General features: G+C 52.6%; 1 protein-coding gene across 9 annotated transcripts in view; it reads left to right on the top strand.

The window, feature by feature from the left end:
- The window catches only part of NEO1 (neogenin 1), a 328,814-nt gene that overhangs the window by 190,627 nt on the left and 114,406 nt on the right, over nt 1-23,781 (top strand). The gene's annotated exons all lie outside the window — the stretch shown is intronic.

The following is a 23,781-nucleotide window of genomic DNA, read 5'->3' as shown; positions in this document are numbered from 1 at the left end:
AGCTTGGACTTGATGATCTCTGAGGTCTTTTCCAACCTTATTGATTCTATGATTAGGAAGAAAGTCCTGATAATGAGGGTGGGGAGACACTGAAACAGGTTGCCCAGGGGGGTAATGAATGCCTCCTCCCTGGAGCTGTTCAGTGCCAGTTTGGATGAGGCCTTGAGCAATTCGGACTAGTGGGAGGTGTCCCTGCCCCTGCTGGGGGGTTGGGACTGGATGATCTTTAAGGTCCCTTCCAAGCTCAACCATTCTATGAGCTATGAAGCATGCTGGGCCCACTGGGAAGTCTGTGGAGGCAAATACTCAAACTCAGAAGCAGCAAGGCTGGCTGGCTTCACTTTATCACCTCTTCCTTCCTCATACTGTGGGAAGAAAAATCTTCACAATTCCTCTTTTCCTGCTGTTTCTCCCCAGGACCCTGCTGCCTGCTGCAGGGCACAAACCCCAGGGGGCTCCTTTCTGGAGCAAAATGTTCAGTACTGGGTTGGGTGGTTTGGTTGGTTTGGTTTTCTTCCCAATTCAGAGGCCAGCATGATGATTTAGTGGTTATGCTTGCTTGACATCCACATTTCTTTCTGGTTTGGTAGTCAGCACCCTGGCATCTGAATCACTCACAAGGACTGGTGAGGGTGTTTGTGAGCTCTGCTGAAGTGAAGTGCTGTTGAATCCATTTACAGGATTGAGCAAGACCCAGGAAAATGAAGCTGAAATGTATCCAGCTGTTGTAGTGCCCAGTGCTGAGACACTTAAACATTGGTTCCTCAGAACAGGACTCTCTTAATGTGTCCCTTTACAGCTGGGATTGGTGTCAGGCAGTGGGGAAGGGTGAGGGGCTCTGCTGCTCTGTCCACCCACTGACCCAGATCAGGAGGCTGGCAGGTTGCAGTCACCTGTCCAAAACTGGATTTGCTCTTTAACCATCCACTCCAGTCCCACCCATGAGGCAGAGACAGGGAAGGCATCTGACTGTCTGGGGCCCTGTTAGCTGCTTGACCATTCATGGCCTCTTTGTGGTGTCTCTGCCAGCCTGTGCTGGCAGAGCAGTGAAGGAGTTGGAGGCAGAGGCTTTCAGACTGATCTCTGCCACCTGAGCCAGGAGGGTGACAACAGAATAGAATGGAATAGACCAGGCCAGGTTGGAAAAGACCTTCCAGATCACCAAGTCCAGCCTCTCACCCAGCACCACCTGATCAACTCAACCATGGCACCAAGGGCCTCATCCAGGCTCTTCTTAAACACCTCCAGCCATGGGGACTCCACCACTCCCCTGGGCAGCACATCCCAAGGGCCAATTCCTCTTGCTGCCAGGAACTTTCTCCTCCCCTCCAGCCTCAACCTCCCCTGGCACAGCTGCAGACTGTGTCCTCTTGTTCTGGGGCTGCTTGCCTGCCTGGCAGAAGAGACCAACCCCCAGCTGGCTCCAACCTCCCTGCAGGCAGTTGCAGAGAGCAAGAAGGTCTCCCCTGAGCCTCCTCTTCTGCAGGCTAAGCAAGCCCAGCTCCCTCAGCCTCTCCTCCCAGGGCTGTGCTCCAGACCCCTCCCCAGCCTCCTTGCCCTTCTCTGGACACCTTCCAGCATCTCAACATCTTTCCTGAACTGAGGAGCCCAGAGCTGGACACAGGACTCAAGCTGTGGCCTCAGCAGTGCTGAGCCCAGGGCAGGATGACCTCCCTGCTCCTGCTGGCCACACTCTGCCTGCTGCAGGCCTTTGCCTTTTGGCAGTGAGGCCTGGAGTGCCCTGTTCTAGAGGAAGGTGTCCCTGCCCATGGCAGGGGATTGCAGCTAGGTGATCTTTATGTCCTTTTCCAACCTAAGCCATCCTGTGGCTTTATGGATAATGCTGAGCAAGGTGGTGCCGGATGGGACTGAGGCCTGCAGCTCTTGGTAGCTGTGTTTGAGCTTGCCTGGCAGGACACCTGCCTGCTGCTGGCAATTGCTCTAAGCACACCATTCAGGAGGGCCCCTCCCCACATCCAGAGGAAATAGCTGTGAATGGCAGAAGTGATGGGGTTCATTTTCCAGGGTGATTGCAGCAGTGCAGCAGATCCCTTCATTAATAGCCTCAGTGCAGATGGAGCATCCATGCTGGCGTTTAGACAGCAGGGTCAGGGGGGAATCTAAAGAGAATCATCTCCTGAGCTTCTCTTGCAGCTTCACTTATGAGAAGTGATATTACAGTGACTGAAATTGAGGGGTTTGGCTGCAAATGGCTTTGCACTGAACATTGGAAACAGGAGCCTGAAGGTGACAGGCCTCCATCTTGCACAGGGCTCTCTTATGAGGATGGCCTGGGATGAAGTCCGTGTTTCTCAGACCTTTCTCTGCAAAATTGATTGTTGTTTCTTGCTAATCCATCACTGTGCATCTCATTGCCTCTCCCTGTGGAAGAGATGCACATTTATTACATCATAGCCTGGTATTTTTATTCTCCCTTTCTAACTGATCAGGAGAATTTTCCTGGAGTGAAAGAGCCACAAAAACGATGAAGGCAGTGCAACATCTCCCTTGTGAGGAGAGCCTGAGGGAGCTGAGGCTCTTCAGCTTGGAGAGGAGGAGCCTGGGAGGTGACCTTATTAATGTTTATAAAGCTGTGCAGGGTGAGTGCCCAGAGGCTGGAGCCAGGCTCTGCTGGGGGATGCCCAATGCCAGCACAAGGGGCAGTGGTGGAAGCTGAGGCAGAGGAAGTGCCATGGAAACGTGAGAAGAGGTTTTTTTTCCCTGTGAGGATGACAGAGCCTTGGCACAGGCTGCCCAGGGGGGTTGTGGAGCCTCCCTCTCTGGAGCTATTCCAACCCCAGCTGGCTGTGTTCCTGTGTGCCCTGCCCTGGGTGCCCCTGCTCTGGCAGGGGACTTGGACTGGGTGATCCTTTGAGGTCCCCTCCAGCCCCTAACATTCCATGACTCTGTGATTGTGTCCCTGCTGCCTCTTGGCACTGTGTTCTTCATGGAGAAAATTAGGGCTCTGGAATTCAATAAAATTTTCATTGCCTTTGGCACTGCTGTAAGAAGTTTAAATTTTGATGAGCATTCTTGTTATTCAGATGTTTCCATGGTACTTGGGAGCAGCTTCAGGGTCAGACAGCCTCGATTTCTCCTGGAAAGGCTGAGGAAGGAGGGCTTAGTAAAGCAGGGAAATAATGAAGGTAGCAGTTTCACATTACTGATGCTTAGATCAGGGGGTTTGCTTCTGAAAACCATCCCAGAAGTTGCTTAGGAGGCTTGAAGGAAATAGTGATCAGTAACAGGCACTGCTGAGCCTTGTGAGGGAGCTCTGGTTTGGTTCATTGTGGTTGATAAGCATTCTCATATGATCTGCTCCTCTCATTCTCATACAGAAACCTGGTTTATCATCTGCTCTGTGTCAGGAGTTCTTCCTTAATTGCAGAGTTCCCCTTGGTAACAGCATCTTCATTCCAGAACTCTTCACAGAGGGGATCCGTGCAAACAAACAAACAAACAAACAAAGGAAGGGGATTGGCTCTGAACAAAAAGGAAATGAGTATCTGGTGCTTCACATCAATAGTGGTCATAAAGGGAGATCACTTGAAGCACTGGAGGGGAGATGAGAGGTGCAGAAGGTGATGAGACAAAAACTTTGTGTCCTCACATCGAAGGAAACAGAAATCAGCAAAGCTCAAACAGGAAGAAGGAGGGGAAAGAAAACCAAGACACAAGCCTAACCTCAGGACCGAGGTAGGTGTCAGGTGGAGAGGTGTTAAGTAGGAGCAGAGTGCCCAAGGAGGAGCTGTTATGTGTTGGAGATTGGCTGCTGCTAAGGACCCCAAGCCAGACTGGTGAGTGAGAGATTTGAGTTTCCCCTGAGCTCTGCTGCATCCACTGGGTGGTATTAGGGGGGGTGGTACTCACCAGGGTGGTATTCTGGGGTGTTGGGGTTGGTAATATGCATGAGCATAGAAGTGTCCCCAGCCACAGCCTCTCTCACTTGCTTGGTCTGCTTGATAAATGCAGCTTAGCAGCAGTGTGTTGCTGAGTGGTCATTCCTTCCCTCCTGCCCTCAACAGCTGCTGTCCCAGTGCAGGAGTTCACACAGACAGAATAGAGTACAACAGAATTAACCAGGTTGGAAAAGAGCTTTGAGGTCATCAAGTCCAACCTATCACCCAACACCATCTAATCAATAAACACTGGCACCAAGTGCCTCATCCAGGCTCTTCCTAAACACCTCCAGCCATGGGGACTCCACCACCTCCCTGGGCAGCACAGCCCAAGGGCCAATTCCTCTTGCTGGCAAAAACATTCTTCTCCCCTCCGGCCTCAACCTCCCCTGGCACAGCTGCAGACTGTGTCCTCTTCTTCTGGGGCTGCTTGCCTGCCTGGCACAAGAGACCAACCCCCAGCTGGCTTCAACCTCCCTGCAGGCAGTTGCAGAGAGCAAGAAGGTCTCCCCTGAGCCTCCTCTTCTGCAGGCTAAGCAAGCCCAGCTCCCTCAGCCTCTCCTCCCAGGGCTGTGCTCCAGACCCCTCCCCAGCCTCCTTGCCCTTCTCTGGACACCTTCAAGTCTCTCAATGTCCTTCTGACACTGAGGAGCCCAGGGCTGGACACAGGACTCAAGGTGATGAGAGGTGATGCATTGCTTGGTTTTCAGAAGGTACAGTGGGGTGCGTTTGAAGTGTTTAACACAGAATCTCTGGCAGTGGAGACTGATGTTGCTTGCCTGGAACTGAGCAAAGCCTTAGCCACTGTCCCACACACCATCCTGATCTCCAGCTGGTAAAATACGGAGTACTGTGTCCAGTTCTGGAGCCCCTATTGCAGGAAGGATCTGGAGGTGCTGGAAGGTGTCCAGAGAAGCGCCAAGAGGATGAGCAGAGGGCTGGAGCTGCTCTGCTGTGAGGACAGACTGAAGGAGTTGGGGCTGTTCAGTCTGGAGAAGAGAAGGCTCCCAGGAGACCTTCTGGTGGCCTTCCAGGATCTGCAGGGGGCTCCAAGAAAGCTGGGGAGGGACTTTGGAGGGTGTCAGGGAGTGATAGGACTAGGGGGGATGGAGCAGCACTAGAAGTAGGGAGATTGAGATTGGCTGTGAGGAAGAAGTTGTTGGCCAGGAGGGTGGTGAGAGCCTGGCCCAGGCTGCCCAGGGAGGTGGTGGAAGCCTCCTGCCTGGAGGTGTTTGCAGCCAGGCTGGAGGTGGCTGTGAGCAAGCTGCTGTGGTGTGAGGTGTCCCTACCCATGGCAGGGGGTTGGAGCTGGCTGAGCCTTGAGCTCCCTTCCAGCCCTGACAGTTCTGTGATTCCCCACAGTATTAAGGCTGTTTGCCTCTGTGGGCTGGTGACACTTCTCCTCACCATCAGCTTTTAGTCTCACAAGAGGGGAATCTACACAATTTCAAGGAAGCTTAGTAAAACAAAATGGAAAGGCCCAGCCCAAAGTGGTGAGATACCTGGAAAGTGGTGTGGGTGTGGTGGTTAAGGAACTGTGTGATGGAATAGAATTAACCAGGTTGGAGAAGACCTTTGAGATCATCAAGTCCAACCTATCTCCCAATACTATGTGATCAACTAAACCATGGCACCAAGGGCCTCAGCCAGGCTCTTCCTAAACACCTCCAGCCATGGGGACTCCACCACCTCCCTGGGCAGCACAGCCCAAGGGCCAATCTCTCTGTCTGGGAAGAACTTCTTCCTAACATCCAGCCTGAACCTCCCCTGGTGTCCTCTTGTTTTGTTCACCCTTTGCTATTGGGAAGACAAAAACTTCTCCAACCCTCTCCCTCCCCAGCCAGGAATCTCCTGACAGCAAGGTAAAGAGCATTCTCCTCCTCCCATGTGTCTGCAAGTCAACCACCACAAAGGTTTTGAGCATTTGCTGATAGGATGAAAAATCTTCTGATGGTTTTTGCCCCAAGCCTGTCAGACAGGAAACCTGCCAGGGAGAGCAGGGGGTCAGCAGATGATTGAAGGTGAAGAGAAAGGGGTGAGAAGATGGCTTGAGGCAGAAAAATCAATTCTTGAGATCCATCTCAGCAAAATTGGAAGCTTGTTTTTAATTCTATTTTGTTAAGATATTAGGGTCCGGGTGGGGGGGGAAGGGAGGCTACCTGAAATTGTCAGATGCCTTTCAAAACAAATGCCTGAAGTGAACAGTGAGTACTCATCAGGACCAGATGGCACTCCCTCAGCATTTCTCAGTGAGTTTCAGTGTGAAATGCTGAGCTCTGAAGTGTGGAGTGTGTAACCTAGCACTTCAACTGCCTCACCAGACCCAAAACACAACCAGACTGAGGAGGGTCGGTCAGTGTGGGAGCTGTGGGTGAGTGAATCTGATGCCTGCAACAGTTCTGCTGACAGAAGTGATACTAAACAACAATGGTGTTCAGCAAATATTGTGTCTTGAATTCCTTTGTGTCTGCTTTGTGGGGAAAAAGCCAAACTTTAGTACTGAGAACTTCCTGAAGGCTCTTCCAATACCGGAATCCTTCTAACATATCTCTCGCTGGGGGTCACCATCACTGGAGGTGTTCAGGAGGAGACTTGGTGGGGTGCTTGGTGCCATGGGTTAGTTGTTTAGGTGGTGTTGGATTGGTTGATGGGTTGGACATGATGATCTTGAAGGTCTCTTCCAACTTGGTTTATTCTAGTCTATTCTAGTCTAGTCTAGTCTAAATGACGGAGCTGTGGAGTCAGAGGAGGCAGCTCTTGTAGATCATAGAGTCATAGGGTGGGTTGGGTTGGAAGGGACCTTCAAGATCATCTAGTTCCAACCCCCCTGCTATGGGCAGGGACACCTTGCACTAAACCAGGTTGCTTAAGGACTTCCACAGCAGTATTTGGTGTGCTCTCCTAAAACCTCAGCAATGGATTTTGAGACTCTTGAAGGTGTCCAGAGAAGGGCAAGGAGGCTGGGGAGGGGTCTGGAGCACAGCCCTGTGAGGAGAGGCTGAGGGAGCTGGGGTTGCTTAGCCTGCAGAAGAGGAGGCTCAGGGGAGACCTTCTTGCTCTCTCCAACTGCCTGCAGGGAGGTTGGAGCCAGCTGGGGGTTGGGCTCTTCTGCCAGGCAGGCAAGCAGCCCCAGAAGAAGAGGACACAGTCTGCAGCTGTGCCAGGGGAGGTTGAGGCTGGAAGTGAGGAGAAAGTTCTTGCCAGCAAGATGAATTGGCCCTTGGGCTGTGCTGGCCAGGGAGGTGGTGGAGTCCCCATGGCTGGAGGTGTTGCAGAGGGGATTGGATGTGGCCCTTGGTGCCATGGTTGAGTTGTCAGGAGGTGTTGGGTGCCAGGTTGGACTTGATGATCTCTGAGGTCTTTTCCAACCTGATTGATTCCATGCTTCTATGGACTTTCACAGCCTCCCTGGGCAACCTGTTGCAGGGTCTCCCCAGCCCCACTGGGAACAATTTCTTCCTCCTCTCCAGTCTCAGTCTGCCCTCTTCCAGCTCAAAGCCATCATCCCTCATCCTGGCAGTCCAAGCCCTTGTCAAAAGTCCCTTCCCAGCTTTCTTGTAGCCCCCTTCAGGTAGTGGAAGGCTGCTCTGAGGTCTGCCTGTAGCTTTCTCTTCTCCAGATAAAAGAGAATAAATGCATTGTTCAATAGGGAGAAAATCCGAGCGGGCCGAAGGAGTTTGTTTGATCAGCAGAGCCAAGTCTGCACTGCTCAGCACTTTTTAAAGTGATCTGGAAAAGGGGACTGTGAGGTGACAAACTTCATTGTCACACTTCAGAGCTGATTGGGGTTGTGAGAATGAATGCAGAGTGTGAGGCACTCGGGAACTCCTTGTTCTGTGCAGTTGAGTGGCGGCTGAAGGTCAATGTCCTAGCCAGCGCTGCATGCAGCTCCATTCTGTACATTTACATAGCAGTGGTTTCTGAGCTGCCAGGCTCTGCACAGGCAGGGCACGCTGGAAGCTGTAATCTGCAGGTCTTAGTATCATAGTATCAGTCAGGGTTGGAAGGGACCACAAGGATCATCCAGTTCCAACCCCCCTGCCATGGGCAGGGACACCCCACACTACATCAGGCTGCCCAGAGCCTCAGCCAGCCTGACCTTAAACACCTCCAGGGACAGGGCCCCAACCACCTCCCTGGACAACCCATTCCAGGGCTTCACCACTCTCATGGGGAAGAACCTCCTCCTCACATCTTGCATCTTTGGGAGATGCAAGACTTCAAAACCAGGCAAAGAGTTGGGAAAGGAATCAGCACCTAAACAGCAAAATGGTGATGGTGCTGGCTCAGCCTGCGCTGGTCCTACGAACAGGCTGCTCAGGCAGGTGGTGGAAGCCCCATCCCTGGAGGTTTTTAAGGGCAGCTCATTTCAACTCCACCACCCCCTGGGAAGGTTGGCCCAGATGCTCCTTGGGGTCCCTTCCAAGCTGGCATTCTGGGGTTCTCCTTCACCCCACCTGAGAGATGTCTGCCTTCACTCAGAGTCGTTCTGCCCACTCTAAGAAGCCCAAAGGCAAAGAGCAGCCCAGGCCATCTGCTGCTGTGGGTGCTGCAGGCTCCTGGCAGGATCACACTGCTCATGAACAGGGAATGGTTTGCTTCCAGGCTCTCAGGTTAGGCTGTTGGTGCTTATTCTTCTGCAGTGCATTGCTGTGAGAAGCAGAGTCAGAGTGGACATGAGGAAGAAGTTGTTGGCCAGGAGGGTGGTGAGAGCCTGGCCCAGGCTGCCCAGGGAGGTGGTGGAAGCCTCCTGCCTGGAGGTGTTTGCAGCCAGGCTGGAGGTGGCTGTGAGCAAGCTGCTGTGGTGTGAGGTGTCCCTGCCCATGGCAGGGGGTTGGAGCTGGCTGAGCCCTGAGCTCCCTTCCAGTCTTGACAGCTCTGTGCTTCGATTCTGTGTAGCACACGCAGTGAGCAACTCTGTGTTAGATGTAGCAAAGCTCGGAGGTGTAGTGAAGCCAGCGGTGGTGTGGGATGTAACAAGGATGATCAAAGGCAGAAGCAACGTCAGGAGGTGTTCTCTGCTGTCACATCACAAGCGCCGTGCGGGAAGCAAAGGGAAGCGAACGCCGGCTCCGCTTGGCTTGCCGGACCCAGGAGCCGTCACCTGCCTCAGGGACTCAGGCATACAAAAGGGGAAACTTTCTGCCACAGAGCTTACTGCTGTAAGCATCAGGGCTGCTGAAGGCTTCCCTGCAGCCAGGCAGCAGTGAGAACAGGCTTTTGAAGCTCCTGTGATAGCATGAGGGGCGGTGCACGCAAGCTGGGGCAGAGAAGTTCCACCTAAACATGAGGCAAAAACTTCTTTGGTGTGAGGCTGCTGGAGCCCTGGAACAGGCTGCCCAGAGAGGTCATGGAAGCTCCTTCTCTGCAGAGATTCCAAACCTGCCTGGATGTGTTCCTGTGTGGGCTGGCCTAGGTGATCCTGCTCTGGCAGGGGCTTTGGACTTGAGCCCCAGAGGTCGCTTCCAACTTGTCGTGGGTTTGAGCAGAGAGCAGCACTTTCACCCCTCCCCAGAGGAGCAGAAGAAACCCACTCAACACACACAGCTGGAAAGGTCAATGGAAATACCATTCACAGCTCTAGACAGCAGTACAGATTCATATTCAGCCTTGGCCAAGTTCTCTCCAACCTGGGCTTTACCAGGACCTCACTAGGCCGACATCATCCAAAGCCTTCCCCCCAGCCAGGCCAAAACACCAGGCCTCAATGCTCCCCCCCCAGTACCTTAATACCTCCCTGCCCACCCAGCTACCACCCCACCCCCAGGCCTGAATTATGCAGCAAAAATTACCCAGGCTGCTCAAGGCTGAAAGCCTCAACTCCCCCAAGACAATACCAGAGAGATAAGAGCGCTGAGAAGCTGACAAGAGAGCAGAGAGAGGAGAAGGGGAGATGGTGGAGGGAGGTGCCCAGGAAGGTGGTGGAGTCTCCATCCCTGAAGGTGTTCAAGAGGGGATTGGATGTGGCACTTGGTGCCATGGTCTAGTCATGAGGTCTGTGGTGACAGCATGGACTTGATGATCTTTGAGGTCTCTTCCAACCTTGGTGATTCTGTGATACTGTGAGAGCCAACAAGGATGCCTGATTGTGGAGGGGAAGAGATGCAGGATTATGGGAATGAACATCACAAGGATTACACTTTTTCTGCTGTCCACCCACTGGGCTGTCTGCTCCTTCTGGAGGACCTCTCCATGGTTAAGACATCCAATCTTAACCCCACAACACAGCTCTCCTGCAATTCTGTGGTTCCTGGGAAGTCCCTTGTCCAGGGGTTGCTGGCTGCTGGGAGAACATGCAGAGAGGTTTTGGGGCTGTGCTTCACTTCTCTTTTATCCTGCAGCTGGCTGCTGTGTGACACTGTGCAGTCTTCACTGTTTCTCAGCTCCTGTCCTACTGATAAGCAGCCTTTGTTTGCCTGCATTCAGGGTATGGTCATGGTGAGAGCAGTGCAGTGCAGATCAGAATCCTCAGCAGATGCTGGTTAGATAAGGTAGTTTCATGGAATCATAGCATGGGTTGGGGTGGAAGGGACCTTAAAGATCATCCAGTTCCAACCCCACTGCCATGTGGACACCTTTTACTAGCTCAGGCTGCTCAAGTCCCCATCCAGCTTGGCTTTCAACACTTCCAGGCTCAGATCCTCCACAACTACCCTAGAAATCTGTTCCAGTGCCCCACCACCCTCATGGGGAAGAATTTCCTCCTAGTGTCTAATTTAAATTGAGATTATTGCAGTTCAAAGCCATCACCCCTCATCCTGTGTCACTCCATGCTTTTGTCAAGAGTCCCTTCCCAGCTCTCCTGGAGCCCCTTCAGGTAGTGGAGGGCTGCAAGGTCTCCCTGGAGCCTTCTCTTCTCCAGACTGGACAGCCCCAACTCTCTCATCCTGTCCCTGTAGGAGAGTTTCTCTGGACACTTCTCACTCTTGCTGAACACCTTGCTGGGCAGTAATGGATGTTCTTGGCTCCTACCTTTCTGTAGGTGGGATGAAGGGAACTGTGGATCATGTGGAAATCCTGCCAAAGGTTTAGTGCCAGGATCCAATCAGTGCACTGAACTGGGCTGCAGCTAAAGCATCTCACAGGTGAAAACCATCAAGAGAAGTGCTGCTGGTAGGTGGTGTGCTCAGAGAACTCACTCTGCATTTCTGCACCTGGAAACCTTCCCACCCACTTCCATTTGTGGCTGTGTGGCTGTGACCTGGGATTTCCTGCAATCCAAATCCAACCTGCTCAGCTCACAGTGTTTGGTGTTTGCTGCATCTGGAATCTCCTGGTGTTTAGAAGTTGCTTTAAAAGGCAGGTGGCCCCAGAGGAGGCCACCAAGATGATCAGAGGGCTGGAGCACCTCAGCTGCAGGGACAAGCTGATAAGAGTTGGGGCTGTTCAGTCTGGGGAAGAGAAGGCTCTGAGGAGGCCTTTTAGCAGCCTTCCTGTACCTGAAGGGGGCTCCAGGGCTGGGAGTGACAGGACGAGGGACAATGGCTTTGAGCTGGAAGAGGGGAAACTGAGACTGGAGATGAGGAAGAAATTCTTTCCAGTGAGGCTGGGGAGACTCTGGCACAGGTTGCCCAGGGAGGCTATGGCTGCCTCCTGCCTGGAGGTGTTGAAGGCCAGGCTGGATGAGGCCTTGAGCAGCCTGGGCTGGTGGGAGGGGTCCCTGCCCAGGGCAGGGGGTTGGCACTGGGTGATCTTTAAGGTCCCTTCCTGCCAAACCGTTCTGGGATTCCATGGTTTATGTAAAGGTGGTGTTGAAGAGGAGGAGCCATTTGCATGGCAGAGGAGGTATCACAGTCTCACAGTATAACTAAGGTTGGAAAGGACCTCGAGGACCATCAAGTCCAACCTGTCACCACAGACCTCATGACTAGACCATGGCACCAAGTGCCACATCCAATCCCCTCTTGAACACCTCCAGGGTCGATGACTCCACCACCTCCCTGGGCAGCACAGCCCAATGACGAACGACTCGCTTGGTGAAGAACTTCCTCCTCACCTCGAGTCTAAACCTCCCCTGTCACAGCTTGAGACTGTGTCCTCTTGTTCTGGGGCTGCTTGCCTGCCTGGCACAAGAGACCAACCCCTTCCCATCTACAACCACCCTTTCAGGTAGTTGTAGAGGGCAATGAGGTCACCCCTGAGCCTCCTCTTCTGCAGGCTAAACAACCCCAGCTCCCTCAGCCTCTCCCCACAGGGCTGTGCTCAAGGCCTCTCCCCAGCCTCATTGCCCTTCTCTGGACACCTTCAAGTGTTTTGATGTCCTTCTTAAACTGAGGAGCCCAGAACTGGACACAGGACTCAAGGTGCTGCCTAACCAATGCAGAGTACAGGGCACAATGACTTCCCTGCTCCTACTGGCCACACTATTCCTAATGCAGGCCAGGATGCCATTGGCCCTCTTGGCCACCTGGGCACACTGCTGGCTCATGTTCAGGCGGCTGTTGATCAGCACCCCCAGGTCCCTCTGTTAACATCTTCATAAGAGGAGAAGAATCTCGGTGTTGCTGCTGTGCAGGAGCTCTTTCTGTGCAAGACTGATGCACACAAATACTTCCATACCTTTGCTGTTCTTCCTGCCCTGTCACAGTCACTGTGTCTGTAGTCAGCTCTCTCACCTAGGTGCAGTGTCTGATTCCATGACTGCTTCGTCTTTGCTCAGATAACTGCAGCCAGGAGTTCCATTTCCCCTTTGCAGCCAATTTTCTGACTCATTGATCATTTTTATTGCTTTCCTGTAAATCAGAGATCATGTTTGCTCTGAGGAGTGATGCCCCAGTCCCATGGCCAGCCCAGGCATTACTGCCTGCTGGGTGGGAGAGGAGGCTGAGGAGCTGCTGTAGGGCCTCCTTGTATGGTCACTTCTTAAGGCTCACATTTACTGCAGGGTTGTATTTCTGCTCTGGGATGAAGTCTGTGTTTCTCAGACCTTGCTCTGCAAAATTGATTGCTGTTTCTTGCTAATCCATTACTGTACATTTTATTACCTCTCCCTGTGGAAGAGATGCACATTTATTACATCATAGCCTGGTATTTTTATTCTCCCTTTCTAACTGATCAGGAGAATTTTCCTGGAGTGAAAGAGCCACAAAAACGATGAAGGCAGTGCAACATCTCCCTTGTGAGGAGAGCCTGAGGGAGCTGAGGCTCTTCAGCTTGGAGAGGAAGAGCCTGGGAGGTGACCTTATTAATGTTTATAAAGCTGTGGAGGGTGAGTGCCCAGAGGCTGGAGCCAGGCTCTGCTGAGGGGTGCCCAATGCCAGCACAAGGGGCAGTGGTGGAAGCTGAGGCAGAGGAAGTGCCATGGACACGGGAGGAAGACTTTTTTCCCTGGGAGGGTGAGAGAAGCCTGGAAGAGGCTGCCCAGGGGAGTTGTGGAGTCTCCCTCTCTGGAGCTATTCCAACCCCAGCTGGCTGTGTTCCTGTGTGCCCTGCCCTGGGTGCCCCTGCTTTTGGCAGGGGGCTTGGACTGGGTGATCTTTTGAGGTCCTTTCCAGCCTCTGACTTGCTGTGGTTCTGTGTCACTTCCATAGAATGATAGAATCTTTTTTTGCTTGGAAAAGGTTTGAAGGTCATTGAGTGCAACTCTCTTGAGCTTGTCATTGTTCTGTACTCATCATGGAACCACAGAATACTTTGGGTTGGAAGGGACCTTAACTACCATCTAGTTCCAATCCCTCTACCATGGGCATGGACAGCTCCCACTAGACCAAGGCCTTGTCCAGCCTGGCCTTGAGCACCTCCAGGGAGGGGACATCCACAGCCTCCCTGGGCAACCTGTGCCAGAGTCTCCCCACACCACTGTCAGGAATTCCTTCCTCATCTTCAGTCTCAATCTGCCCTCTTCCGGCTTCAATCCATTGCCCCTCATCTTGGCACTCTCAGCCCTTGTCACAAGTCCCTCCCCAGCTCTCCTGTAGCCCCCTTCAGGCACTGGAAGGCTGCTCTGGGGTGTCCCAGGAGCCCTCTCTTCTGCAGGCTGAGCAGCCCCAGTCCATCCTCCCCTGGCTGCATGGTAGCTGTAGCGTGAGGGAATTTTATTACCTTCTTAGTTTCTGCTCCTGAAATATTTATTCAGGGGCTGGCCTTTGGCAGGTTCATCCTTTGCCAGCCTCTCAGTGCAAGCTTTTCACTCTAAATGTAAAATACTTGTTTTCAAATTAATCCCAGTTGCAATCTGGTCATCTCCTGCCCTTCTCCCCCCCTCAGATCCCATCTCCATGCAGAGGATGCTCCAGCAGCTGCACAATGCAAACTGCTGTGCCTGCACTAGTTTACATTTTCATAACCTTTTGGAGCCTTGCTTGCTCCACTGATGGTTTTTTCCCTTTCTTTCTTTCTTTAATACATTCATTTGACAGTTTCCTATTCTGTGGATATGCCTCTGAAAAGGTTCCTTTGTGGCAGCTTTTGTTTCCTATGCAAATTTTCCAGCTGCATAGGAAGTGTGTTTTAAGGACATGACAGCCCTGCCTAGAGGTTGCAGAGACTTTTCCTTTGCCTGGGGTGTAGTTTGGGGGTTTGAATCTCTCTTCCCCCCACCCCCCCCAGCACACTAATCCAGATACCTCTGCTAGGTGCATGAAAGACATTTTGAATTCCCCATTTCCATTTGAAGTGTAATTTCCTTTCTTTCCAGGATACACTTGAGGGGAAAAGCAGATCACTTGTGTAACTGTGCACAACTATGTGGTCAGGTGTGGGCCAGTCACTCCAAGAAGGACATTGAAAGGCTGGAGCAGGTCCAGGGAAGGGTCTGGAGAACAGGGCTGGGGAGGAGCTGGGGGGGTTCAGTGTGGAGAAGAGGAGGCTGAGGGAGACCTCACAGAATCACCAAGGTTGGAAGAGACCTCAAAGATCACCAAGTCCAACCCATCACCACAGACCTCATGACTAGACCATGGCACCAAGTGCCACATCCAATCCCCTCTTGAACACCTCCAGGGATGGGGACTCCACCACCTCCCTGGGCAGCACATCCCAATGACCAATGACTCTCTCAGTGAAGAACTTTCTCCTCACCTCCAGCCTAAACTTCCCCTGGCACAGCTTGAGACTGTGTCCTCTTGTTCTGGTGCTGCTTGCCTGCCTGAGAGAAGAGACCAACCCCCTCCTGGCTACAACCTCCCTTCAGGGAGTTGCTCTCTGCAGCTCCCTGAAAGGAGGTTGCAGTGAGGTGGGGTTGGTCTAGCCTCCATTTGACTCTCTCTGTCTCTCTTGAACTGGGGAGCCCACAACTGGACACAGTCCTCCAGATGTGGGCAGGAAGATCCTCCCTCAGCCTGCTGGCCACACTCATCTTCATGCACCCCAGGAGACCAGAGGTCTTCTTGTCCACGAGGACACTTTGCTGTCTGATGGGGAACTTGATGTCCAGCAGCACTGATGTCAGCAGTAAGCACTGCTGGCTAAAGAGGTGTTTGTCATGGGCAGATGTGTAGGGGGAAGGGGATTAAGAGCTGGTGCCAAGAAGTGTGATTCAACTGTGTGACTTCAGCAAACACACTCCTGATCTGGGGGGGGTTGAGGGCATTTCTAGATGGCTGAGGAAGCAGAAATGGCCACGCTGCAGGAGTCTGGTGAATTCGTAGGAGCAAGGAGAGAGTTCTTCTGCAGGGAAGAAGGAAGTCACCTCAGAGGGTGTGGGGGAAGAGCAAAGTGGAGGTGGTGTGGACCTTTTCTCAGACTTTCTGATTTTCTTCTTCATTTGGTGGTCTAAATGGGCTGCCTGCTTGAGGGGGAGAGCTGGGCTGCCTCTGTGGGGCTTCATTTTTCCCATCGTAAGAAGGATGTGGAACTCTTGGAGTGAGTCCAGAAGAGGGCCACGAGGATGATCCAAGGGCTGGAGCAGCTCTGCTCTGAGGACAGGCTGAGGGAGCTGGGGGTGTTCAGCCTGGAGAAGAGAAGACTCCAAGGGACCTTAAAGCTGCCTTCTAGTACCTGAAGGGATCCTACAGGGAGGCTGAGTGGCGCTTTTCCTAAGGGTATCTACAGACAGGTCAAGGGGGAATGGTTTGAAGCTGAGGGAGAGCAACTACCTGAAGGGAGGTTGTAGACAGATGGGGGTTGGTCTCTTCTCCCAGACAACCAGCACCAGAATAAGAGGACACAGTCTCAACCTGTGCCAGGGGAAGTTTAGGCTGGAGGTGAGGAGAAAGTTCTTCCCAGAGAGAGTTGTTAGCCATTGGAATGTGCTGCCCAGGGAGGTGTTGGAATCATCGTCCCTGGAGGTGTTCAAGAGGGGTTTGGATGTGGCACTTGGAGCCATGGTTTAGTAGTCATGAGGGCTTGGGTGACAGGTTGCACTTGATGATCTTTGAGGTCTTTTCCAACCTTATTGATTCTATGATTTTATGGTTAGACTGGAGCTGAGGAAGAAATTCTTCAGTGCAAGGCTGGCAAGACTCTGGAATGGGTTGCCTACAGAGGTGTGGATGTCCTCTTCCTGGAGGTGTTCAAGGCCAGGTCAGATGAGGCCTTGAGCAACCAAGTCTAGTTGAGAGGTGTCCCTGCCCATGGCAGCGTGGTTGGGGTAGATGACCTCTGATCCCTTCCAACCTGAGCCCTTCGTTGATTCCTTGGCTGCTGATCATCAGGAGTTGCTCCTTTGCCACCATTAGGACTTTCTTCCTCTTCCTGTGTAGCAGTGTGGAGGGATTTTGACTTACAGGAAAGGTTAATGTGCATAAGTATGAGCACTCCTCTGGAGCAGCAGCTTTGGTTATTGCAGGAGAAGCTTTACTGTGCTTGCAGCTCAGAAAGTTGAAGTTTCTGATGAGTTAATTGTGCATTTCTTGTGTAGTGCAGCCTGGCTTGATGGTTCAGGTTTGAAATGGGATCATAAAACCAGAAACCTTTGTTCCCACATCAGTAAGACTGCAAGGGATGCTCTTCAAGAGATGGAGAGGAGGACTGAGTGTAATTAATGTCTCCCTCATTTGAAGCAGTACAGATGGTTGAACTCAAAATAGGCTCTTTCAGACTATGCCCCCGAAGGCCACAGAATCTCTCTCTTAATGAGAGAGAACAGGCAAGAGCCGCTGGCCACTGGGAAGGCATTGGAAGGAAGACTTGTTCTGGAAAGTTCAGAATCAATGTGTTGCTGCTTTAATGCTCTGCACACAGCTGCAGAAAGGGTTGGAATCCTTTAGCATTTAAGCAGCCCAAGCTGTTTCTCACAATTCTATGATCCTGTGAATTTGTTTCCCTCTGCTTCTGACCTCCTGTGCCGGTGGGATGGGATCCATGCCCAGCATCCATTCCCTTTTCCACTTCACCTTGGTTACAGTTCCTCTTGCATGTGTGTGGTTCCTCAGCTCCTCACAGAGTCACAGAAGTGTCAGGCTTGGAAGGGACCTCAAGGATCAACCAGTTCCATGGGCAGGGCCACCTCACACCACAGCAGCTTGCTCACAGCCACCACCAGCCTGGCTGCAAACACCTCCAGGCAGGAGGCTTCCACCACCTCCCTGGGCAGCCTGTGCCAGGCTCTCACCACCCTCCTGGGGAACAACTTCTTCCTCACAGCCAATCTCAATCTCCCCACTTCTAGTGCTGCTCCAGCCCCCCCCAGTCCTATCCCTCCCTGACACCCTCAAAAGTCCCTCCCCAGCTTTCTTGGAGCCCCCTGCAGATCCTGGAAGGCCACCAGAAGGTCTCCTGGGAGCCTTCTCTTCTCCTGACTGATCAGCCCCAGCTCCTTCAGTCTGTCTTCATAGGAGAGCAGCTCCAGCCCTCTGCTCCTCCTCATGGCCCTTCTCTGAACACATCCTCCCATCATTTTACATCTGTTGGCTTTAAAACCCATCCTCTTTTTCATGTATTTCACCTGGGCAGGGCTTTAGCTCAGAAGTTTAGCTCAGCTGTTTGTTTGTCTGGGTTGTTTTGGTCACCGCTGTGATACAATTACTTTGTCCTTTAGGTGGAAAAGGAGAGGGAAATATTCTTGGGTAGGGACTTTGAAGAGCATGTGAAGTCCTGTGCAAGCATCTTGCCACTTAAGTAGCTGTTATTTGCCTGCTTAATATTAAGGGGGGGAGGGGTAGAGGAGTGGGCTGAGCTGCCAAGTCTTCTTTGAAGTTTAATTGTCTGTTTGGTAGCAGAACACATCATCTGCCATTACAAATCTTATTTTAGATGCTAATTGGCTCATTTGCACTCTGGTTATCAATTTAACTCCTCTCCCAGCAAACATCTGTACTTGCATTGTGGCTAATCTCTGTGGATGCTTAACCACTGCCATAGTCAAAGTGTGAAAGTGTGGCTTTAAAAGCATTTTTTTAATTAATTAGCTGGAAAGTAATTGATAATGAAGTGAGCACTTGCTGTATGATTAGCCCTTTGTAAGCAGCTTGGCATTTGCTCCTTAAGGCAGGAAAGCAAAGGCACTTTGAAACACTGAAAAGATTGTGTTGCAAATTCTTCATTTCCCAAATCAAAGATCTGTTGAGAGCAAGTCAAAGGAGAGCCTGAGGGAGCTGGGGCTGTGCAGGCTGGAGAGGAGAAGGCTCTGAGGAGACCAAACTGTGGCCTTCCAGTACCTGAGGGGGCGCCAAGAAAGCTGGGAAGGGACTTCTGAGGGTGTCAGGGAGGGATAGCATTGGGAGGAATGGAGCAAAACCAGAAATGGGTAGATTCAGATGTTAGGAAGAAGTTGTTCCCCAGGAGGGTGGTGAGAGCCTGGCCCAGGCTGCCCAGGGAGGTGGTGGAAGCCTCCTGCCTGGAGGTGTTTGCAGCCAGGCTGGAGGTGGCTGTGAGCAAGCTGCTGTGGTGTGAGGTGTCCCTGCCCATGGCAGGGGGTTGGAACTGGCTGAGCCTGGAGCTCCCTTCCAGCCCTGATATCTAATTCCACTTCTATGATGTCTAAATTCCACTGCATCTTGTGATTAGTACAGGATGCCCACATTAAAGTAGTATTGGTTGCTAAAGATGCTCCAGTAGTTTCCAAATGCCTTCACTCCAAGTGAAACAACTGTGGAGGAACCAGAAAAGATCCTGGACCTTTGCTTTGCACTACTTTGAGGTGTGATGGTCTATCCATGCCCTTCTGGTGCTTCTCCCTCCCTGTTACCCTCATCTCTTGACCTGTTCAGTGATGACTGATCCTGGGCTGCAGCAGGAGAAGTGTGGCCAGCAGGGCAAGGGAGGTGATTCTCCCCCTCTGCTCAGCTCTGGGGAGACCCCACCTGGAGTACTGCCTCCAGTTCTGGAGCCCCTATGACGAGAGGGATCTGGAGGTGCTGGAAGGTGTCCAGAGCAGGGCCAGGAGGAGGAGCAGAGAGCTGGAGCTGCTCTGCTGTGAGGACAGACTGAAGGAGTTGGGGCTGTTCAGTCTGGAGAAGAGAAGGCTCTGAGGTGACCTCATTGTGGCCTTCCAGGATGTGAAGGGGGCTCCAGGAAGGCTGGGGAGGGACTGCTCAGGATCTCAGGCAGTGATAGGACTAGGGGGAATGGAATGAAGCTGGAGGTGGGGAGATTGAGGCTGGAGGTGAGGAGGAAGTTCTTCCCCATGAGAGTGGTGAAGCCCTGGAATGGGTTGTCCAGGGAGGTAGTTGGGGCCCTGTCCCTGGAGGTGTTTAAGGCCAGGCTGGCTGAGGCTGTGGGCAGCCTGATGTAGTGTGGGGTGTCCCTGCCCATGGCAGGGGGGTTGGAACTGGCTGATCCTTGTGGTCCCTTCCAACCCTGACTGATACTGTGATACTGTGATACTATGACTGTGTCCAAACTGTGACTGCTCTGTGTTCTGTGGTTCAGTTTGGGGCCTGCTACCTGTTTCCTGCTAGCTGTCATGGAAGTTTCTTGCCTAGGGGGTGGGTGTTGAGGGATGTCTAAACTGCTGGCAACGTACTCAGAAGAAAAACTATGGCATGCTGCCCGAGATGTCTGGTCTCCAAGGGCTTGTGGCAAGATCCTCCCATCGTGCACCGGGCAGCAGCTTGAAGGAGGTCTCCTCACACTCTGCTCTGCCCTAGTTAGACCACATCTGGAATGCTGTGTTCAGTTCTGGGCTCCCCAGCTCCAGAGGGACAGGGAGCTACTGGATAGAGTCCAACAGAGAGCTGTGAAGGTGTTGAAGGGACTGGAATATCTGTCTGCTGAGGAAAGGCTGAGAGACCTGCAGCTGTTCAGTCTGTGGAAAAGAAGGCTGAGAGGGGAGACCTGAATGTCTCTAAGTATCTCAGGGGTGGGTGTCAAGATGGAGGTGCCAGGCTCTTTTGAGTGGCACCCAGTGATCGGACAAGGAACAACAGGTACAAGCTGGAGCCCAGGAGGTTCCACCTCAACACAAGGAGAAACTTCTCTACTGAGAGTGCTGGAGCCCTGGAGCAGGCTGCCCAGAGAGGCTGTGGAGTCTTTCCCTGGAGACTTTCCTAACCTGTGTGGATGTTGGACTCGATGATCCTCGAGGTCCTTTCCAACCTAAGTGATACTGTGATACTGTGATACTGTGATGTTTTCCTGGGCTGCATCCAAACCAGTGTAGCCAGCAGGTCAAGAGAGGTGATTCTACCCTTCTGCTCTGCTCTGGTGAGAACTCACCTGGAGCACTGTGCTCAGCCCTGGGACCCCCAACACAAGAGACACATGGACTTGCTGGAGTGGGTCCAGAGGAGGCCACACAGATGATCAGAGGGCTGGAACATCTGCCCTGTGGGGACAGGCTGGGACAGTTAGGCTTGTTCATCCTGGAGAAGGCTTCAGGGAGACCTTAGAGCAGCCTTCCAGTACCTGAAGGGGCTAGAGGAGAGCTGGGGAGGGACTTAGTGGTAGGATGAGGGGCAATGGTTTGAAACTCAAGCAGGGTAGATTCAGGTTGGACATCAGGAGGAAGTTCTGCATAGTGAGAATGCTGAAATACTGGAACAGGTTGCCCAGAGATGGGGTTGAGGCCATGTCCCTGGAGACACTGAAGGTCAAGCTTGATGTGGTTCTGAGCAGCTTGTTCCTCCTTGCTCAGGGGGGTTGGACAAGATGACCTTTGAGGGTCCCTGCCAAGCCAGTGCAATCTGGGACTCTGTGAGCATTATGGAAATGGGAGCATTGCCACCTTCCTGGACAGACTGACTTCCCAGCTTCTGTGCTCCTGGTCTCAGTGCTGTTGGCATTTGGAGAATCAATAAGCGTGTGTGTCTCTGTATGCACATGGAGACAGAGATTGAAGGGAACTGAGGACAGAAACTATTGATCAAGGAGACAGGAACAAAATCAGTCATTAGTTAAAAATGGCTAATGATGAGAGCAATGATCTGTCACAGACTGACAGCAGTAGGATGCATCTAGGGAAGGGCAAATAGATGAGGCAGTGGCATCCCAGGGTTGGTTCATCCTAGCTTCCCATTAGTTTTTGAAAGTTTCACCTGAATCAGATTTTGCCTTTCCTAGCTCTGTGTCTGCTCATTTCTGAAGTTTCTTATGAATTGAGTTTTACCTTTTATGTCCCTACTGACTTCAGGGATTGAGTACAAAGGCCTCTGAAAACCTTCTGGTGTGTGTGTCACAGAGTATGGCTTGGATCTATAAAGCAGTGCTGGTCATGAGCTGCTCTGGTATCACAGGATCACAGAGCTGTCAGGGCTGGAAGGGAGCTCAAGGCTCAGCCAGCTCCAACCCCCTGCCATGGGCAGGGACACTTCACACCACAGCAGCTTGCTCACAGCCACCTCCAGCCTGGCTGCAAACACCTCCAGGCAGGAGGCTTCCACCACCTCCCTGGGCAGCCTGGGCCAGGCTCTCACCACCCTCCTGGGGAACAACTTCTTCCTCACAGCCAAGCTCAAGCTCCCCACTTCTAGTTTTGCTCCAGCCCCCCCAGTCCTATCCCTCCCTGACACCCCAGAGCAGAGGGGCAGGATCCTCTCCCTCCACCTCTGCCAATGGGCACTGGCACCTCAGCTGCCCTTGGCCTTCTGGGCTGCCAGTGCCCATTGCTGCCTCCCTGGCCCAGGCCTCATTCCTGCCCCCCTCAGAGGTCTCCCAGACCCCTGTCCCTCCCTGACACCCTCCAAAGTCCCTCCCCAGCTTTCTTGGAGCCCCCTGCAGATCCTGGGAGGCCACCAGAAGGTCTCCTGGGAGCCTTCTCCTCTCCAGCCTGCACAGCCCCAACTCCCTCAGTCTGTCCCCAGAGCAGAGCAGCTCCAGCCCTCTGCTCATCCTTGTGGCCCTTCTCTGGCCATGTTCCAGGACATCCAGACCCTTCCTGTGTGTTGTAGGATAAGGGCAATCAAGAGTTAATTGGTACAACCACAAAGAAAGGTCCTCCAGAGGCTGGAGAGTCCCAGGGGGATGGGCAGCTCACCCCAGGGTATTGTGAGCTCTCATTCTATTCCATTTGCCTGTGTCTCTCTGTGGAAGGGAGTGCACAGCCAATTCTCTCTCTCTTCTCTCCATCTCTTTTATGGGGGAGAGGTTTTTCTCTCTTGGCCTTGGCTGGCAGCAGATTCCCAGCTCCACCACAGGGTCTGTCGAGGCCTGCAGTAGGCCTGGGTCTCGTGGGCAGGCATCTTGGCTGCTCCTGGGGCTGCTGAGGCTGAGCAGGGGTGGAGGTTTTTGGAAGGCTCTGGAAGGTTCTTTCCTGGTAGGCCCAGGTGAAGAACTGAGCCTGATTTGTGAACACCTCTCCTTTACCTGAATGCCTTTGTTTGTAAATAGAATTTCCATTTAACCTTCCAACCCAGTGTGGAGCATTTTTAAGTTACTCTTTGGGAAAGGGTAAAATATCTTTAGCACTGTGGAAAAGGACTTGGAGTGCTGGTGGGGGAGAGGCTGGATGGGAGCAGGCAGGGTGAGCCTGCAGCACAGAAGGCAAACCACAGCCTGGGCTGCATCCACAGCAGCATTGCCAGCAGAGCCAGAGAGGTGATTCTGCCACTGGGCTCTGCTCTGGGGAGACCTCACCTGCAGGACTGTGTGCAGCTCTGCAGCCCTCAGGGTCCAGAGGAGGCCACAAGAATGATCAGGGGGTTGGAGCAGCTCTGCTCTGGGTACAGGCTGAGGGAGCTGGGGGTGTTCAGCCTGGAGGAGAGGAGGCACTGAGCAGCCTGCCAGTACCTGAAGGGGGCTACAAGAAGGCTGCAGAGAGACTGTTTGCAAAGGCTGCAGGGGCAGGACCAGGGGCAATGGCTTCAGACTAGAGCAAAGCAGATTGAGATTGGATATCTGGAATAAGTTCTTTGCTATGAGGGTAGTGGAACACTGGAACAGGTTGCCCAGGGAGATGGCTGAGGCCCCATTCAAGGTGAGGCTCAACAAGGCCCTGGGCAGCCTGATCTAGTTGGGGCTGTCCCTGCTGACTGTGGGGGAGGTCAGACTGGATGAGCTTTGGAGGTCCCTTCTGGCTTGGACCATTCTGTGATCTTTTCTGTCCTTTTGCACTGGGCAGCTTGTGGCTCAGAACTAGGACAAAGTGGACCTACCACACAGCCAGGAGTGCATGATGGGGAAGCTGTAGACAGCCACTGTCCTCTCAGCCTGTTCTCTTTAATTTCAGGTCTAACTTGCTGTCTCTCCTGTTTTGTAAACTAATAACCTTTGCTGCAGGAAGGGATGAAGGCTTTGGGGTAGCCTTGCTGGGCAGCTGCTCCCACAAGAGTCTCTGTTTGTGAAAGGGGGCATACATTGCACAGTTAAGCACTCAGTGATTTGCTTAGATGAAATGTGAGCTGGCAAAGGAAGTGTTTTCAAATGATGTCTGGAGCCCTCTGTCTGCTGTGGTCTCTCCAGCAGGTAGCCTCCAGCAGACAAGGGGCTGCAACATGTTCCCCAACCACTGAAAGGCTTTTTCCAACATGGCATCTGTGTCTCTTGGTTTTAAAATGCTGTTTAACTTGACTCTTTATACACCTCATGGTGATTCCTCCTTTGGTGTGTTCTCCAGAGGTCATTAAAA

Source organism: Melanerpes formicivorus, unplaced genomic scaffold (assembly GCF_026170545.1).
Source record: "Melanerpes formicivorus ecotype bairdi unplaced genomic scaffold, bMelFor1.0.p_v2 SCAF_10, whole genome shotgun sequence".
Classification (NCBI taxonomy): Eukaryota; Metazoa; Chordata; class Aves; order Piciformes; family Picidae; genus Melanerpes; species Melanerpes formicivorus.
Note: the sequence above shows the minus strand (reverse complement) of the source record. Positions and strands in the feature narration are given on the sequence as shown.